General features: G+C 33.6%; 1 protein-coding gene across 1 annotated transcript in view; it reads right to left on the reverse strand.

The window, feature by feature from the left end:
- LOC150106886 (solute carrier organic anion transporter family member 74D-like) overlaps positions 1-10063 on the reverse strand; it is a 229918-nt gene extending 219855 nt beyond the window's left edge. The window contains exon 1 of the mRNA XM_090393366.1: positions 9246-10063. The gene's annotated coding sequence lies outside the window, so the exon portion shown is untranslated. The remainder of the gene's footprint in view (positions 1-9245) is intronic.
- Positions 10064-21304: the final 11241 nt, after the last annotated feature.

Genomic DNA, 21304 nt, shown 5'->3' on the forward strand with positions numbered 1-21304 from the left:
CATTAGGAAGCTCTTGAGAACCCTCCACACTAAAAGGCAACTTTTACCCCCAATTCAGACCAAGAAAATAGTCCATACTGACAATGAAAAGGCAGAGGAGCTGATAGACAACTTCGAAACTCAATGTAACCCCTCTTATGAAAATTTGAACATCAATCTTATCTACAAGATTCACCACGGAGTCAAGCAGGCCATAACGCAACAAAAGGATGACCCAGAACATGTCACACCCACTTCTCCAGCAGAAGTTATAAATATCATAACACACCTGAACAACAAGGCTCCAGGTCCAGATGGAATCACAAACAAAATAATCAAACTACTCTCCAGAAAAGCCATTGTGCATCTAGTTAACATAATCAATGCCATCCTCAGACTCAAGTATTTTCCCTTAACATGGAAGATGGCGGATATCACGCCAATCAAAAAGATTGGAAAGAACTCCTAGCTCCCCGAAAGATACAGTCCTATCAGTCTTCTGTCCAGCCTTGGAAAGATTACCGAAAAAGTCATCCTTACAAGGCTTCAATCAAAAACGGATAAACTAGGTATAATTCCACATGAACAGTTCGGATTCAGAAAAAACCACACTAACGTACAACAGATTCATAGACTGGTCGAATTCATCACCAAAGGCTTCAACTGGAATCTCAACACAGCTGCAGTCTTTATAGATGCTGCGAAGCCTTTTGATAAGGTGTGGCACCAGGGTCTTCTCTATAAGCTCATCACATTCAATATACCAACTAATCTAGTAAAAATAATTCACACATACCTCAAAGACAGATTCATGCGAGTCAAAATAAATGAAACTGTGTCAACCAGACGCAAGGTCCTGGCAGGTGTGCCGCAAGGCTCACTCCTGGCCCCCTTGCTATTTTCTATCTACATAGCTGATATTCCTCAAAACCCAAGCTCAACAATCAATGCGTTATATGCAGATGATACTGCGTTATTAGCAAGATCTCTCAGCCCCAAACTAGTCATCAAAAGACTCCAAAGTAGTATTCACACATTAGAGAAATGGTTGATGGACTGGAGGATTCAAGCAAATCCACAGAAGAGTTCAGCCATACTGTTCACTAGAAAGAAGTTTCAGACCAAGGAAGACATACATCTACTAGGAGTTAAGATCCCATGGCAGAGTTAAGTCAAATATCTGGGCGTGATGCTCGACAAAAAACTACAATTCACCAGTCATATAAAACACATAAGCTTGAAGACATCCAAAGTAATTGCGCAGCTCTACCCCATGATCAACAGAAGAAGCAAACTGGACACTCAGAACAAACTACTCATATACATGATGGCAATACGCCTAGTCATCACTGACGCATCTCCTGCATGGAGTCATATCTCGAACACAAATATTCATAATCTGCAAAGAATACAGAACAAATGTCTAAGAATGAGTTTGGATGTTCCATGGTTTTTCAGAAACTCCCAGATTCACAGAGAAGTCAACATTCCCAAGACAAATAATCATCCGAACCCGCTAATCAAGCAAGCTTCAGACTACAATGAAGCAGAATTCTGCAAATATAAAAGACCCAAGTCAATTCTATGCTCAGCTGAATGGAGCTAATCTCACTGCCCTTTCAGGGCGAGCTTAAAGCTCAATAATTCTCCACTCAAAGAACTTCCCTCTCAGACAAAGGGGAATATGAAAACCATTTATGCTTCACCCATCAAACCAGTATCGTTCTGCGTTCTGCGAATACTTATAGTCTCTACAGACAGGAACGCGCCAAGGGTATTTGTCGCCCGGCTGCGAACTTTTATCGGCCGTCCCGTCTGACATCTAAAAGTAAGGGTTATTAATATGATATTAAATTTTACGATGTAGGATATACCAAGAAATTAATATTATTACTATTAATGATTGTACTGCATTGTATAATCCAAATTAGATATTAGCTACATAAAATAAATATTTGATATTTGTTTGTTGCACCCGGATGCGGTGCACTCTCGTGTTGGTGCCGTCCTGTCTACAGGAATTACGTTTTTTTTTTTTTTTTTTTTTTTTTGACGTATATCTTTTTATTTAATTTTTAAAAATACTTTATAAATAATTTTAACATCCGAAGGAATTCTCGATTTTATCAATATTAAAACTGGCTATATTTTTAACGGCTGCTTTTGCTGTTCACCATTGATAATTCCTATTCAAGGTAATAATAATAATAATAATAATAATAATAATAATTATTATTATTATTATTATTTGAGAAATTATTATTATTGTTTTAAATTTTAAATAAGACATCACTTCCATGCATTTCTTTTCTTAATGCATCACGATACTATGCAATGTTCTTTTTTTTTAATGATTTTTAACTTGATAAAGTATTAACTATATGAAATATCTATAAGAGCTTTGCGACTATTCTTCTCACAATTAGACACTCACCTTACTAGACTTGTCTAGTGGTCATTAACCTACACAGGTGATCTCTTGGGCCGCGACAACTTTTGCTACTGCTGTGAAGGCATCTTATGGTGTTAACAACAGTCAGTAGGTAATGGCAGCGCACATCCCACCAGGACACAAGAATTCTCAAGAATGTTCATCATGACAGGTTTTCATTATCTGATGATACAGCTTCCATCAAGCTGTGTGTGTGTGTGTGTGTGAGTGATAAGAGAGAGAGAGAGAGAGAGAGAGAGAGAGAGAGAGAGAGAGAAATCTTGACACATTCGTTGTCTCTCAAATATACCAACCTCATAAATAAAATATTATTTCTCTTTTTCTTTAGTGTTTAACATTTTTCAATACTTGCAAAATTCCTCTAACATTAGTGTATTTATTTATTTAAGTAATTAAGTTGCACATTTAATTCCTAGATAATTTTATAAAATATTTATACAAAAAGTACTTTCACTATTTTTAGTGAAATAAAAACAGATGATCAAAACAGCTAAATTATAATGTTCTTATAAATCTATCTAGATCAATAAGTTTAATAATAATAAAGAGAGGGCATTTCTGTCGAGTTTGTTTGCAAGCGAAAATATTTGCAATGTTTGCACTTAAAATATAAATCAGTATACAAATTACATATATAAAACAATTGGAAATATTTAAATATACATAAATGTAAAATATCTAAACATACATAATATACAACAGTTTGAGATTAAGCGTTTTATAAAATTAATTATTTTAAAGAATTTTATGGTGAATTTGGTATGTTACTTTAAAAAAATGCAGAATAATAAAATCTAAACATAACGTAAACATGTGATATTTTAGTATTCTAATTTAGTGGCAATTATTCTATCTATCTATCTATATATTTAGTAGCAAGTATTCCATATTTTGTATTTATTTCGTATAAGTTCTTTCTAACACTTTTATCCCGCAGGTGCAGGATCCGCTATTACATATTACAACTTTAAGCAACCCCAACCGATCTATCGCCAGCATCGTGAACCTGGGGAGGGGGGGGGGGGATGTAATTGATGTCTGTAGACGTGTGTGTTGACGGGGCCTATTTGCCTGTTCTGGGTGACGAAAAACCCGAGTTTCCGAGTGATAAAACGCCTACCTCCGTATGAGACCCGCTAACTCACCTTCAGTCGAAAGAGACCCAGATAAAGGTTCCTCACGTCTCGGACGGAAATCGCCAGGTCTTTCCGACCAAATGGCTTCGTCTATTTGACCAACTAAGCTACAGAGGCTCATTTCATATAGATTTATTAAAAATTATTATATACGTATTTATTTATTTTTTGCTTTAGTGTTACAATTCGTCAATATATGTAATATAATTATATATTATGCACATATGAATTATAATAATGCAATTCAAATGTAATTTAATATATTCACTTTAATGCCGTTTTACACAATCTCTACTTTTTTTTTTTTTTAGTGTTGATATTCCTCCACATTTTAGTTTGCTGTCTGAAACAGTCACTTTAGTTCCTATATTGTTTTCTAAGTCGTCAGATATTAATTAACCAGCCTTACCTGATTGTGAATTTGATATCGCCAGAGCATATTCCTCTACACGATACAACTAACAGCTATACAAAGGCCACTTGAAAGCTTTTAGCGAACCAGACGGCACTAACCTACTTTAAACTTAACTTGGCATGCGTTGTTGCTCTTGCTCACACACACACACACACACACACACACACACACACATGAGAGAGAGAGAGAGAGAGAGAGAGAGAGAGAGAGAGAGATGATCGCGCAGTCGCTGTAACAAGTAGCTTTTGGCGCCTTCTCTATTGTTTTCTACTGCTAATGTTGTGTGTGCCTTAAACATTCACAGACCAAACTTGTCACAAAACATGTGGATTTAATTCACTTGTCAAGTTAAATTTGCAGGACAGTTTTTGCTCATTTTATAAACACCTGCAGGTCATTAATCAATTAAGTGCACGGGAAAACACCACCAGATAAAAAGTGATCTCACTAACGAGACTTCTCGGTTTCAGAACTCATTTCATACAGTTTAAGGATTCAAAAGAAGTATTTATAAAGATGAGTAAGCAATAGACTAAATCTAAACGATACATCCCACGGAAAGAAGTGACATAAAGGTCAGAAGGTCATTCTAAGCATTTGTAACCTTAAAGAAACGAGTACACCTTCCCAAACTACATTAGCAAGGTAATTAGCAAAGGTAACCACAGATCAAGAAACAGGTCTCTTGGGACACCTATTTTAACCTTATTTCAACTCAGGTCAAAAGAAAATCGCTTTTACATATATATCACATCATAATGATCTTAAAGAACTGAGGGTAAATATCCCAGTTTGAAGAACGATTTTTTTTTTTTTTTTTTTTTACTAGTTTGATAATATAAGATCTGGGAAAAATACTTGGTTTTTTCACTTCATTTTATCTACAAGTAGCGCTGTGTAAAATGACGATGCCTTTATACAAGGAAATGCTTCGACACTCTCAGCATTTATATATCTGCTTTTATCATTATTATAATATAAAGCATTTTGTTTATGTTAAACAATTTGCGTATTTATTATTAGTATTTTTAATTTAAGTAAAATAATTTATTAATAATTACACGAAAACCATATTTTTTTTCTGTTAATTATGATTTCATTTCTATAATTTGGATAGGAAACAAAATTGATTTGGTATATATTACAGACACCAATATAATTATTCGTTAATAATTGAAACTAGACGCCAACAAGGTAGAAAGCATTTTTAAAGAATTGTTTATTTAAAAAAACTCGAAGTATTTACATCTCTTCAAAAAAAAAAAAAAAATACAAGAGTAAGAGTATTGTTTCAATCATATGAGGGTAGCGCATCACTAATATCTCACAACAAAAATAACAAAATTGTTTTCTCATAAAATCAATTAATTTGCTGTCGACAGCTAAAGCCAGTATTTTATTATTTCCATACGCATGCGCAATGAAGCAATGTTTTGATCAGTCCTCATTTTTGAATATCTCGCTATTAATGCAAACTAACCAATGATATTCGACAGTTGCAACAAATCATGCTTTATTTTTTTATATGACGAATTTAATAATGGAAGATGGGCGCTAGTTATTTAGAACGAAAACGAAAAGGCACACTTTAAGCGATTATCAATAAAATTTGTTCCAGATTTCTTATTGTTGATCTCTCGCAGTCGTCGAATTTTTTTTTTTTTTCGGTATTCAACTGCCTAGAGACCATTTACGAGTCACTCTCACGTCTTCCCCCCCCCCCTTCCCCCCCCCCACCAAAAATGGTGCCAAGTAGTTAAATGGCTGGGTGTTATCAGAATCGGAAATATTTTCTTTCATGATCAATTTAACTAGGGTTAGCAACGGTACTTTTTTTTTTTTTTTCAATTGCTCTTTTCATCTTACCGAATAAACACAAGTAGTTTTTTCCCCCTTAATATAATATATAATGGTCAATTAAAGGGAAAAAAAAAAAACTCCCGTATATCTTTCTTAAACAGAATTTTTTTCTTTGCAAAGCAAATAAACCATTTTTATATAATAATATACCAGATAATCGTCCAATGGGGGTCTTCATTTTATAATTTATAGTTTTATTTTTTGCATTTATTTTTTATATAGAATATAATTTTAATTTTGAATGCACACCGTCTGTGTATATAAAAATATATAAAAATAAACCAGATAATCGTCCAAAGATCATTACCGTTTATAATTTTAATTTCACACAAATAGACATTTACTTATTATTATTATTATTATTTATTTATATTATTTTATTTTTTTTAAATGTGACTGACACCCACGAAAGGTTATAAACCACATCAGTATCGTGAGTGAGGTAACGATTTTTCAATCTATTTGACTTTAATAAGCGCGCATTGGTTTCACTCTCCTAGCGATGAAATCCATCTCTCACCTAAAGATAGTGCCCTTAAAAGCGGATACCCTTAACCACTCGGCAGTTATAAATATTTATATATTTCACTTTTATAATTATACATGCATACCATATAAAATTTATCTTATCAAATTAAAAAAATATTAATAAGGTAATCTTCCCCTAATATATATATAACTAAATTTCAAAGTATTTGAAAATAATAGACGTCTGCATTGTCTATGTATGGACTAGGAAAGAGATAGACAGAACTCCACAGATGCAAATAAACGTAAATTTTTATCGAATAAGTATACACGACGATTTAAGGTCATTTCTGGATGTTTTTAATCTCTTTAAGACTTTAAGGAAACTAAAGAAAATGTATAATTCGTTCTGTTTTGCGTAAATCTTTTTCATCCGATGTTTTGTAAAATCCGAGCATTCCATGAAAGACACTGTCAAAGATCGATCTTATGGTGCACTGTGCTAGCGTTCGTTGCTCTCGGCTTGCTTGATTTGTCTGCTGATCAATAATTTCGTGCACTCATCAAAGAAAAAGCTCACGTGAAGGTAAATCGGCTGTCTAGCAAAAACTGCAGTTGTGTTCTTTATCCCAAGTTTCTTGGAAATTCCCTCTTTTTTTCAACACTCGAAGTAAATTTAAGAATTTATTTCGATGCTAAATTTCCCCGGTTTGTAGTTCTCGGTAAACATTTATTATTTTGATTTTATATTTTTTTTAATATTTTTTTAATGTTTGTTTTCTTGTACCGACAGATTCATGGCAAAATAAAACAGTTCTGTTTACTGTGATTGATCTTTAAAATATACGCGCATTCAAAAGGCTAAAGTACGCAGTTGCTACAATTTTGGAAATACACAGATTTTGACTTTGGTCGAGTCCATTATTACTAAGGGTTTTACAGTTGTTGCAAGTACTGTACCGCTATCTTTCAAATTTATTGCTTTCTCTTGTTTAGCGACAAATAATTATTAGTGACTATAATTAAACCGACAAATAAAAACACATATAAACACAGAAAAATACGACACACGCGCACACCATTTATACGTACAAAATAGACTTGTTGTTGAAGCAAATCTAGATTAATGTAGGTTACTGAAAGCAGTGTAAACAGCTTCTATTTTATAGTTAAGAATACAAAAAAACGCCATTGTATTTATTGTTTTAAGTGTCATCGTTATATTAAAACAATAAAGAAACACCTATGAGAATTCAAAGTCTCCGTTAATTTGTGACAGATAATAATCATTTGTCATTCTTAAATATGACAACATTGGGTTGCAAAACAATCATAGTTACGTGCTTGGACAGTTTAGTGCCTAAAGCTATTTCAAGTTTCATGAAACACTTTTGCATCAGCAACTAAATTGCAAATTTTGCAATTTAGTTGCTAATGCTAAAAACATTTTTGCAAATTATAATATATTTCTAGTTAGACAAATATTTTGACCTAATTAATTAAATAAGAAATTTAATTTCATATATAATAATATACCATTTATTTATATATATATATTATATATATTAAAATGTATTGGGAGATTCATTCAATCCATTACCCTCCAAGGGTATTGGATTGAATGATATACCCAATACCCTTGGAGGGTAATGGATTGCAATGCTGTAGCTAATGAAGTTCTGACTGAGGCTCGGGTATTGCTGTTACCCTCCTGCCATGATCAGAGCTTTAATTGCTCAATAACACCTTATCCCTACACTGTCCTCTACAGATAACGGGGAATATGAAAAGCATTCTTGCTTCGCCCCTTTAAGCCAGTCCTTATAAGGACTGCAAAAGATGTTGCATGTTTTAATTTAAAAACAGTCACTTTTAAAACACTTTTCAGAGTATTATGTGAGTTATCGATAAATAGGTTCAAAGAAAATGAGTTGGCAGTTTTCATTTGTTGAACCAAACCTGAATACTTTTCTTTAAAATACAAATCAAAATTAATTCGCATTTGAGCATAAATATTTTACAAAATCTTATTAATATAAAATAACTATGTTATGCACATGTTTACCATATTTTCTGACATTATTATTATTTATTTTTTCATGTCTTACCTATCCATAACAGTACGATGATTTACGCAATTTAATTAAAATGTTACTTGCAAAAATAAATAAATAAAATACAATGAATAAATAGCCCCGTCCTCCAACTATAAATTACGAAAAGAGTTTTACATGAATAAAAATGTCAGACATGACTGCAGCAAACAAGAACACAGAAATGAACTGCAAAAAAGGGCAGAATAACATTTATTATTTATCAGATGCTACTAATAAATATTTATATAATTTCAAAACGATTCGATTTTTGTATACAGTCGGAAAACAAGCATACAAACTAAGGGAATTTGTATATGTTCATGGAGAATTGTATATACTTTGAAGGAAGAGAAGGTTTTCAACAAATATTAATAATAACTTAATACTTTTAATTTTATTTTATTTTTTTGGTGTGGGGGGCGGTGGCAAGAAAGGATTAAGCATGTAAGGTAAAAAAGTAATATTTTTAAAATATTACTTGTGAAATAAGGATTCCCCCCCCCCCCCCACTAAAGTGTATATCGTAGGCCTGCTTTTTCACCAGTTGGGAAAATTACTACTCAGTCCGATGATTGGGAAATCCATACCTAAACCATCTTTGCTGTATTATGAATGACGTCATAAGCAATGACGTCATCGATTTATATTGCTTTTAATTAGTGTCATCTAGTTGATTCTTTTCTTACCTGATTACAGTGCTGACGTTGCATTTTTTTGTCTCTTCTATGGTTCTTTTCTTTCCTTCATCTGTCTTTATTTGTGTATTTTATCTGCACGTGTGTACAAAACTTTTTTTTTTTTTTTTAAAGAAGAATTAGGGAAATATGAAAAGTACTTACTTCTCTTCGTTGCTTGTACTTGACGACAAATGAAATCCCGAAAAAATACGACAGCGGCACCGAATACAACCACAACACATGCATCCGTACACAGCAAGTAGATGTCACACAACCACAACTAAATAACTTTTGAGGGATTCACAGAACAGACTGGTGCTTCACATACTTTGTATCTCTTGCATCTAATGACACGTGACAACCCTTGAAGCACGTGAGTGTATCGTACAAGTGAATGGCAGCTTCTACCGTTAACGGGAGGCAGGAGACTGGAGAGCCGAACGCCAAGCACAAGTGCTCCCTTCATCCTTTGCAAGCGCGTGTGTGCACACACTCACACACACACACACATACATTCGCATGCACGGTTTTCGGCACTGATGAGACGTCGGAGGCAGTGACCTAGCGGAGCTATCTTTTCAAGGACATCGTCAAAGTACGTGCACACACATATACACACACATGCACGCACGCACACACACACACACACACTCTCTCAAACGACTCCACTCATTGATTTTCCATCGGCCAGATGTGCAGTCAGCGTTCTGTCTCTCTCTTTCTCTTGCTCTCTCTATCTCTCACTCTGACGTCCGCTCTTTCAGGAACGCCCACAGTGTCCGAAGATGTGTCCTCGACCTTACAGAGAGGATGCGATAATGGGAACTGGTTTGTCATCCTTCGGAATCCTATCGATGCAACAGTCCAGCCGATTCATCGTTCTGTTACGACAGATAACACTACCGGAGACTTGAGGTACAGTCGGAAACGTATACATATATATGCACTGGCTTCTAGAAGAGTGCTTGTGTATGTGTGTGTGTGTTTTGTCGGTGACAAGCACTGCTTCGAACAGTAGTCGTAATCTGTCTCCTCTACTTGTACATGGCTTCCCGTTTTCTCTCGGTATCAACGCCCCAGCTTTCTCTTTTAACCAATGACAGACTCTTATCGACCCTACCCATCACAGGACAAGAAACTAGGCCTTTCTCGCTCCTCGTAGGAGTACAACCTGTCTACGTTTGTATATGTAACACACTGAACTAACTTAGTCGTAAATTTGAAATATATATTCACGAATTACTGTTTATCTCAATAGATGGCGCTGGTCTTTTCTCCGCTAGGATGATACTGGCCATTGGATCAAACAACACATCTTGCAATAGAGATTTTGTTGTTGTTGTTGTTGTTGTTATTATTAATGTCTTGTTAATATTATTTAACTATTAAAGATTGAAACGAAATTTATTAGATTTTCATTTAAGAACTTTTTTTTTTTTTTTTTTTTTTTTTTTTTTACAAACCGGGCTTTTAAAGGACTTTGGAGGTCTTGCTTTGGTTGCCCATAGCAACGGTAGTAGTGGTTCAAGTAGAGTATTTTCTCCTTGTTTTTCTTTTTTTTTTCTTTCATTACTTTTTTTTTCTTTCCCGGAATCTTGGGTTTTTCATCTCTTACAACATGTCTACTGGCCAAAAAATCCACGCAATTTAGAAAACTTCACACACACTTGTCTCATTGCGATAGTTGTATTTGCATTCCGTAATGTACACAAACAACTAAAAACTAACTAGTAGAAAATTCATACAATGAAAATCTGTCAAAAATGACGAAGATAAAGGAAAATAAAACTATATTTTTAATATTTATTACAAAAGTGTTTATTTATTACATTAATAATTATTGCAAAAGTGTTTATTTTACATTTAATATTTATTGCATTATTTTACCTTTAATAATATGGATTACGTATTACTTCAGAAAGGTACATTTTGTGCTCATTATAATTATGTTAAGTGCGTATTACCATTCTCTACGTCATCATGACACCATCGCTACGTATTCAACTTTTTGATTGGATGCTTACAAAAGTGTCCAACTCTTCAACTACAGTATATGTTATCTATATCTGAAAATATTGCAGACAAAAGTTCAATTAAGTGGTTCCTATTCTGTAGTTGTTGCAGAATTATTTGAACTAAACTTGGGCTATCTTCACTTTTTACTCATGATATGCGCACTGTCTACTTGTACAATGAAGACTTTTTAACTTGTGTCTATTCTGATCTAACGGATTCGAAATAATACAAATGTAAGATAAAACACTAATAATCTGCAGATTTAATTCCAAAGAATACTATTACAAAACACATCTTTTTATAATTATTTTAATATATTTTTAATGAATAATTAAAATGTGAAGGTTTTTAATGAAAATTTTAACTTAAATAATTTTATTTATCATTTCTTCTGATTATTATGTAGACACCATACAAAGATTTATATAGATTACATCTAATATAATGGTATTTCTATAATTTGAACACTCATAGGGTGATTGATTCATTCAATCCAATACCCTTGGAGGGTAATGGATGGCAATGCTGTAGCCAATGAAGTTCTAACTGAGGCTCGGCTATTGCTGTTACCCTCCTGCCATGATCAGAGCTTTAATTGCTCAATAACACCTTATCCATACACTGTCCTCTACAGATAACGGGGAAGATGAAAAGCATTCTTGCTTCGCCCCTTTAAGCCAGTCCTTATAAGGACTGAACACTCATATTGGAGTGATTTTTTTGCCGGGGGTAGGGAGGGAGGGAAGATTTCTTTATATTTAGCAACTTAAAAGCGCATCATTTTATTATTATTATTTATTTCGTTTTCTTCTTGATTCTGGAGAGAATCCAAACAACTAAAACAGCGTTATTTTAACACTAAATCGCCCTTCCCGTTAAAACAAAACCTGTCAGATTCAGGCTGCTATGAAATAGCGTCTTTTAATTAACATCAAAGATAATGATGGCAAAGGTGGAACAAGCGATGTATATTATTATAATGCTAAAAGTTTCAGAAACTTCTGCTTCTAAGCATAAAGATTAGCTTGTTCTTAACAAAGATTGAGAAAGGTCGTTTTATCTTTCACTAAATATTGCTCTTCATTAAGGTTGCGGTTTCGAATCCCACCTCGCTCATGATTGTTTGTAAATGTCTTTAGGTTGGAGATGATTTTTACCGCCTAGTGTGAGACCATTTCCTTGCTTATCGAAGGCCTGAAATAGTTTGAAAAATTACATCTTTGGTCTCTAGAGCAGGATTTCAGGATTATGTAAAAAAAAATAAATACAAAAAATTAATAAAAAATAAAATAAAAAACTTATAGTTTCCCCACGGTATTAATATACTGTTGATTACGATTTTTCGTTGGTGTCACATAAAAATAAATAAAAAAAAACAACAACAATGTAAAACTACTAAGCTAAGCTCTTTTAAGGATATTTCTTAAAAACAAGAAATTTTCTACCACCGCCTAAGACTAGTTAGGCGGTGGTAGAAAATGTTTAACTTTCCTCTCGCTCTTGAAAACGTTCAGTTAGCGAACCTTCGAGTAAAACGATGATATAACCCTAGAGCCTGAAATTCTAAGAATTTATTCTGAAATTACTTAGTTTTATTTCATATTACTTCCCCCCCCCCGCCACTTCCTTGAATCAAAGCATCTCACATTTCTGCTTGCTTGTTGTCTTTCAGGTTCGATTGGCATCTTACTCAGCGTAAACGGATGATAAATTCTCGCAACTCAGTAAATCTTTGTATTAATTTCACTCTTAAAACTCACAACGCATGTATAGGGTGCTTACAAAGCGAATGCAGCAAACGTATTTATTTGCTGAATAAGCGAAAGGAATGCGACTCTCATCTCCACTACCCTAGGGAATTAAATGCGAACTATGTATGGTGAACTTTCATAAACTGGCTATGGCAAGTAAAGAAAACGTTATTTAATTTAAATAGATGAATCGTAACTTTAGGCCATGTTCACAAATTTATCTATTAAATTACGCATAATTTAACGAGAGATTATTTTAAATAATTATTTTAAAATGCCTTAAAAATTAATTTTTTCTATATTCATAAGATTCTATTTTTTACACGCCCATAGGAATAATACTATCCTGGCGCCATCTATCGTCAGTCATGTTAATTTTCTTTGAATATAAGTTTAAATTCGCGTTTATTATTATTATTATTAGTAGTAGTAGTAGTAATAGTAGTAGTAGTAGTAGTAGTAGTAGTAATAGTAGTAGTAGTAATAATAATAATAATATTCACAAATAACTAAACATCAAGGGTTTGGTCAAACTTAGGGTAATAGACAGAACTAATTGTTGGCGATATTTCACCAGTAGACCAAAAATCTTGCAGCCTGGAAGCGGATATAAGTAGATGTATGTGGAATTACAGATGAATACCCTTATTTTTCTTCCACTATTATGCTTGATTTATTTGCTCACCCCTATATTTTCAGTGAATTATTAATTAGTATCCAATGTTTCTCCTCCACACTTTCAAAAAAACCAGTTGAACAACAAAACTATTTGCAGAGTCTTCCTAGTGCAGTCGATAAGGGTAAAAGACTAGTTCTTTTATTGTGATGAGAGAAAAGATCTTAATGATCTTATTTCAGTAAGTTATTTGCAAAAAAAAAATGTGTCCCGAAGAGCAGTAACATCGTCGGCAACAATGACTGAATACTTTCGAAGAGTGAAGAAGTGAAGTCAGCAGGTTTTACTTTTTTTTTTAAGCGTTTGTTTTTGTGTTTTTTGAGATGTTAATGAATCTATTAAGATAAGTTGAAATTTAACTGTTGTAAATAAATATACATTGATAAATAAATAACATATTTATAAATAAATTAATAACATTCATTGTTAGTTCGCAATCCTGATATGCATCCAGACTAAAACATCTGGAATTTACATTTCTTGTATCGTAAATGCAAAGAAATGTAATTTCATGGGCCTTAGTTGATACCAATCGGATCGTAAAAAGCGATTAATTCTACTCAAATAGAAACCTATAGCGAGAGTTACGCTAGGGGTGTCAAACACGTTTGAGTTTGCTGGCTGGATTGAAGCATAAACTAGATCTCGCGGGCCACAGAAGGACAATTATTCCTAAAAACCCTTTCATAGTATTAGTGCATAATAATTTGACAAAAAAAGTTTTTTAAATATATTTTATGTAGACAAAAATAAATGAAATTAAAGCGTTTTTTATCGTAATTTTTGCTGCAGCCTCCTGAAACTTGGATTCGCTTTTTTTCTACCAAAATATCGAAATGTGGACCTTTCATATGAACAAACATATGAACTTTCGAACGCAGACATTATTGTTGCAGAAAATAGTTCGAATTCAGGATGTTTATCTTTCAAATACTGATAAAATATTTTTGCGTCTATTTTTGAAAACTTATCTTTAAGAGCAAACTCACACTTCATATCGACCACTTCAAGTTCTTCAGGTACAATGTCTGTCAACAGAAAATGGATATCCGGGAAAATGGAGAATTTTTGCTGCATTTCATGTAGATCTAAGAACCTTTTTTGAAAGTCTCTTCATAAATCAGAAATTACACAAAAGTATTTAGATATATGTGAAAACAATTGCCATTTTTCAGGATAGACTATTTCTGAAGCCTTAATCATGCATTTTTTTTAAAACAAATTCGCTTTCCGTAAAGGATTTACATGAATTTATTTAATTTGCAACTACGTAGCTCTAAGTGCAGCATCACCCTTTTTATGTGTTTTTCAAAAACTGACTGCTGATTTTCTAATTGAGTGCGTAGTTGAACAATTTTTGATTCGCGAAATTTCTTGAACAAATCAAGAAATTTCGCGAATCAATGTTCGAATCAAAGAGTCTGACTTGTTAGTCAGTTTTGATATCGTTTCCCTTTTTGGCAATATTCCATTGGCTGACACTGTCAACTTACTGTATAATGATTACCCTCTGGATATTGCGAAGATTTTTGAATTTGGTATACATTCAGGGTATTTCAGCTGGAAAAACAAGAACTACAAACAAGTTGAAGGCACTGCCATGGGCAACCATCTGTCTCCACCGTTGCCAAACTATTTTTTGAACCGTCTGGAAGACACATTGTTTTTATCTATTCATCCCCAATCCTCTCTTTGGTTTCGTTATGTCGATGATGTCTTTGCTATTTGTCCACATGCCGAAGAGGAACTTATCACATTCCTACAAGAGATAAATAGCCTTCACCCACGCATTCAGTTCACCATGGAAAAAGAAAAGGTTGGTAGTTTACCATTCTTGGACATCCTCTTTACCCACACATCCTCTGGTACTTTATCAATAAGTGGCTATCGAAACCTTTACTGTCAGATCCATTCATCAAACGTCTGTTCATCACACCTTTCAAAAAATCTGTGTTATCAAGTCTTTAATTAATAGAGCACATAAAGTGTGCTCCTTCTCCCTTAAGCTTACAACAAGAACTTTTCACTATAAAAAAGTTATTAGAATCTAATGGTTACAACCCTAATCAAATCCAGCAGATAATTGACTCCTATGTTCCAACACCTCAGGATTCTTCAACAGACCGCAGAGTTCCAATCCCTTATATTTCAGGCATCTCCGAACCTATTGGCGGAATTTTGAAGAAGTATCATCTTATTCCCACATATTTTCCTATCAACAAAATTTCTCACTCGTTGCTATCTACAAAAGACAAACTGGCACCTCTATCATTGGCTGGTGTTTACCAGATACCATGTGAATGTAATTTATCATACTTTGGACAAACAGGCCGTTCTGTGGAAAAAAGAATGAAGGAACATCAGTATTATATCACATGAAACCTCATAAATCTGGTCTAGCACAACATAGCATTGACGCTAAACATAATGTCGAGTGGGATAAAGCTTGTCTTCTCCACAGATGCAGGTTTAAATATGAACGCATTTTTAAAGAAAGCCCCTTTTACATCGGCTGAATTTGAATCGAAATGGCTGTCTCTTTCTCCCAAAAGTTTGGGAGATTCTTATCTTATGCAACCATCAATGAAATAGTTTTTAAGAATTATTTAATAATATTTTATTAATAGTAATTTTCTGGCACGCGGCAACAATTTTAACTGATAATCCACCGACTGTTCTGTACTTTGTATTCTATTCCTTTAACTGTTTGTTCTACACTGAGGATTTACGGTGACTTTCAGTACGAAATATTTGTACCTTTAATTCATTAAAGTTATTACTGTTGGTTTTATACTCTGATTTATACTCAGATACGTAATAACAGTCTATGCAAACATATCAAACAGCCACCTAACAAAATTAGAAACATTACACAGGAAAATCGTGTCAACAGTGATCCGGACACCTTACTCGCAACAACCAATATCCGACAAGCACATGGCGATACACAGAATTATGAGCATTAAAAACCTGAAACACTACATTAACAAGGAATTACTTCAACATCACCTATCGAAACAACAGAGACACATATCGTATAACACGACCCACAACAACCCTCTACATCCCCACACCCTTCAACAACTCATACGGTTCTTTTGTGAGATCACATCAGATATCCACGCAACTCAACAACCTACCAAGAAATTTAAAACACATAGATAACTACAGAACATTAAAAAACGAACTCTGGAAAATATACCAATAAAATTAATATACCATTAACACTAATATACACATCACAAACCACCAGCATCCAATGCCAACATCCCATACATAAACAGTAGTAACAACATAAAGAGTGAAGCCTAAATCCCACTCTCTTCATAAAAGCTAACCCAAGCTTCGAAGTAGGTGGGATTAACTCGCCTCACTCAACCACACGTAATCCTTATAACCAAAGAAGCAGATAATGTAATAAAACAGTTAGTAAAGTATACAACAACAAAGAAGATACTGATTATTATGTGATACTATCATTAATATAATACTTTTATGTAATATGAAAAAATAATGTAATAATAATAATAATGATAATAATTATTGTTATTATTATTATCTGCATGTTGTACTGAATCCTTGTAATGTACAGAAAATATGTCTCATGTATATATACGTAAATAATCTGTATGATAATAAACCTTGTCACTGTCAAAAGAATTACTATTATTATTATTATTATTAACATTATTATATTAGTCATTCATTATACAGAAAATTCTGTACAATCTTCATTGTTAATATTAGATGAACATGAGTTGTAAATACATAATATAAAAGCAAAAAGCATTATTAAAATTTTTAATTTAAATCCAATGTACAAAATTAACCATATATGCAGCACTTAGTGCTGAATTTTGTAAAAATAATAAGTTGGAATGTCACTAAAGATGATCATTGTATATGTGTAAATCTTCTAGAAATCAATAAAAAATTTATTTTTATTGTTATTATTATTATTAAAAATTGTTATTGTTATTCATTTACATAAATCAGTTATACCTATTGTAAAAAATGTTTGTATTGCAGTGCTAATTTTGTTTATATATGTTTTTGTGTACATGTAATTTCTATGAAGGATAATTAAAAAAACATGTCAAATTATTAATTTTAATTTTAATTATGCCTTATCCTTAGTCCTTATAAGGACTGGCTTAAAGGGGCGAAGCAAGAATGCTTTTCATCTTCCCCGTTATCTGTAGAGGACAGTGTAGAGTTAAGGTGTTATTGAGCAATTAAAGCTCTGATCATGGCAGGAGGGTAACAGCAATAGCCGAGCCTCAGTTAAAACTTCATTGTCTACAGCATTGCCATCCATTACCCTCCAAGGGTATTGGATTGAATGAATCAATCACCGCATCTCACGGTCGATTGACCACACTTCAATCAGTTCTTTTTTCTTGTCTTTAATTATGCCTTATTATATCCTTATATCCTTATAAGGACTGGCTTAAAGGGGCGAAGCAAGAATGCTTTTCATCTTCCCCGTTATCTGTAGAGGACAGTGTAGAGTTAAGGTGTTATTGAGCAATTAAAGCTCTGATCATGGCAGGAAGGTAACAGCAATAGCCGAGCCTCAGTTAGAGCTTCATTGGCTACAGCATTGCCATCCATTACCCTTCAAGGGTATTGGATTGAATGAATCCTTTAATTATGCCACAGGTACCTCTGAAGATTAAGTTTAATTATGATATATTAGTTATGGTGTATTAACATTTTCTAGACCACATTGTTGTTATTTATTTATTATTTTGAATATAAAGTTTTGTAAACTAAATATTTTTGGTGAGTGGAATCTAAGCTAAAAAAGGTATTTTTTGAATTCTTCGTGCAGGTGAAAAACCACGTGATAAAGTTAGGACTAAAGACAAAGGATTCAAAGTCGTGTACAATATTGGAAATGAAGGATTAGACAAGCCATTCCAGGGTTGCTATTCGAGGTCTATTTGGGAAGAGTTTGAACATTGGTCGAAGAAGAGGCCGAGTTTATCTTAAACTAAAAAAATACACATTATAAAGTGCATAATTGAACTAAATATTTTATTTAAAAATTAACTTATATAAATAACATGAAATCGTCGGAAAATTACTGTTTTTAGTAATGTAAATAAATTTAAGTTAATTTAATTAAAAGATTAAAAAAAAAAAAAGAAGAAGCGTTCTTGCCCACGTTCGAAAAATCGAAAATTTTCTCAGGGTCCATACAGAATACAATAAAATACTACAGGGAATACCATTGCTTTCACGATTCTGATTTTTGTTGCGAGGCTAATATCTTTGTCTTTAAAGATCTTGCTTAAATTTTCATTGCTTTCTTTCCGAGTGATAATCTTCTTCTAACTTCTTTAGTACACTAACTCTCTTGATCATTTGGGGATCCTAGGAGCACAAAATTGTTAACTGCTTCCATTTTCTCCCCATCTACTTCAAAATCATTAAGTTCACATGTTGCCATAACTTTTGTCTTTTTGAGGTTAAGTTTAAGACCATATTTAGCACTTTCTTCTTTAACGTTTTCTTTCTTTAACTTCTTTAACAGGTACGGAAATAAAATACATCCTTGTCGCACCCCTTTACCTATTGTGAAATACTAAGTTTCTTCAAGATCTGTTCGGACAGTAGCTTTCTTGTTCATAATAAAGATTCCTCAGAAGATAATGAAATGCTCTGCAAATGAGTCAAGGAAGCAAAGGTAGATATTCCTTTGATATTCTTGTGCTCTTTATGTTATCCATCTCACATTGGCGATTTGATCTCTTGTTCTTCTGCATTTTCGAAATCCTGCCTGTTCATCTGGCATTTCTCTTTTCATGAATGGTTCCAGTCTTTTCTGAATGATGTTAAGTAAGACTTTACTTGCATGAGAAATCAGTGCTACAGTTCTGTAATTTTCGCACTCTCTTGCATCGCCTTTCTACAATAAAGGTATATAAACTGATTTTTTCCATTCTCTTGGCCATGTAGTTGTGATCCAAATTCGCTGACATACAGCTGTTAAAATTTTAACTGCCTCTTCTTCCAGGGCTTTGAGCAGCTCAATGGGTATTCCATCTCCTCCTGGTGCTTTCTGACTGGATAGCTGTTGCAGTGCCCACCTCACTTCACTCTCCACTGGCATTGGCTCCTGTGTATAATCCTTCTCTTCAAATTTCTCAGTAATTTTGGAGTCCTTTCTGTAAACAGCTTCTGTATACTCTTTCCATCTTTCTTTCATGTCTGCAGCTTCTGTAAGATATCCTTTGTGTTTACTTTTCAATACACTCACCTTGGCACTAAACTTTCCTGTTAGTTCTCTGCTGTTTTTGAAAAGATCTCTTGATTTTCCTTTCTTGTTTTGGTCTTCTATTTGTTGGCATTCCTGGTTAAAGTATTTTTTCTTGTCTCTTCTGGCTTATCGTTGAAACTCTGAATTCAAATACCGTACTTCCTGCAAATTTACTTTGGCCTTCATTTTCCTCCTTTCCTGAGCCGTTTTGATGGCATCTTCTGACAGCCATTTGACCTTCTTCTTCTTACAAACTGTTGAAATATTCTTCTTAGCTTCTGTTTTAATTATATCTTTAATCTCTTACCATAGTTCATCTGGTTCTCTTTCACACAAATTGAGCGTGGGGAATCGGTTCTATATACTAATATTGTATTCAGCTGGGATGTTTCCAAGATCATATCTGATCGACATTTGTGTTGTTTTAGCTGGAGTTCCAGAAGGCTACTTATTGGCTTGGCTTTTAATTCTCAATCTACATGGCAGATATCCCACCGAACCCTATGACGTCCATGACGACTTTATACGCAGACGATATGGCAATACTATCAGGATTTTTCCGTCGTTGCCTTGTAACCAAGCAAAAAGTGTCTTTACATTAGGAAAATGGCTTTCAGATTGGAGGATGCAAGTAAACCCTAAAAAAAAAAAAAGAGCAGTATATTCTTCACCAGAAGGCTAGCATCCCCAAAAGGGGATAATCAACTATTTAATGCTAAAATCCCATTGCAAACAGAAGCCAAATATCTCGGGATACTAGATAAAAGACTACGTTTCAATAGTCACATCAGGCTCATCTGTGAGCAAGTATCCAAAGGCTATCGCTCAACTCTATCGCATGGTTAATCGACGCAGGAAATTAAATACAAAGAACAAACTATTACTCTTTCAGATGGTGATTCGTCCTGTAATTACCTATGCCTAGCCAGCTTGAAGCTATACTTCTAAAATCAACATACTAAGACTACAACGAGTGCAAAAGAAATGCTTGCGAATGATACTAAATGCTCCTGGGTCCATCAAAAACGAACAGATTCACCAGGACACCAATATTTCTTATAACTCCTCATTCCTTCGCTCTCTCTAGCAATAAAGTTATTTTCAAATGCGGCCACGCATCCAAATCAACTGATCAAACAAGCTGCAGACTACAACGAATATGATCTCTACAAGCATAAAATACCCAAAGCCATTTTAGAGATTATGTTTGTGTGTGAGTGAGAAAGGAAAAGAGAGAGAGCTAGACAGATAGATAGAGAGATAGATAGATAGACAGAGAGAGAGAGAGAGAGAGGAGCAATTACTTCAAAGACATTCTTTGTCTGACTACTTGACCTAATTGGTGTGTGGCCAAAAATTTGATTTATTATTTTTACAAACAAGCAGGAAAACAGTTGTCTACTATTGATTCGCCTCTTTCTGTGTATTCTTAAAGAGTGTATTATTTAAAAGTGATTTTCAAAACATTTACTTTAATGTTTAATTAGTTCGTTTGTATAAATAATAAATAACT

The sequence above is a fragment of the Typopeltis vanoorti genome, chromosome 5 (genome assembly GCF_054136105.1).
Source record: "Typopeltis vanoorti isolate ZY-2024b chromosome 5, IOZ_Tvanoo_1.0, whole genome shotgun sequence".
Taxonomy (NCBI): Eukaryota; Metazoa; Arthropoda; class Arachnida; order Uropygi; family Thelyphonidae; genus Typopeltis; species Typopeltis vanoorti.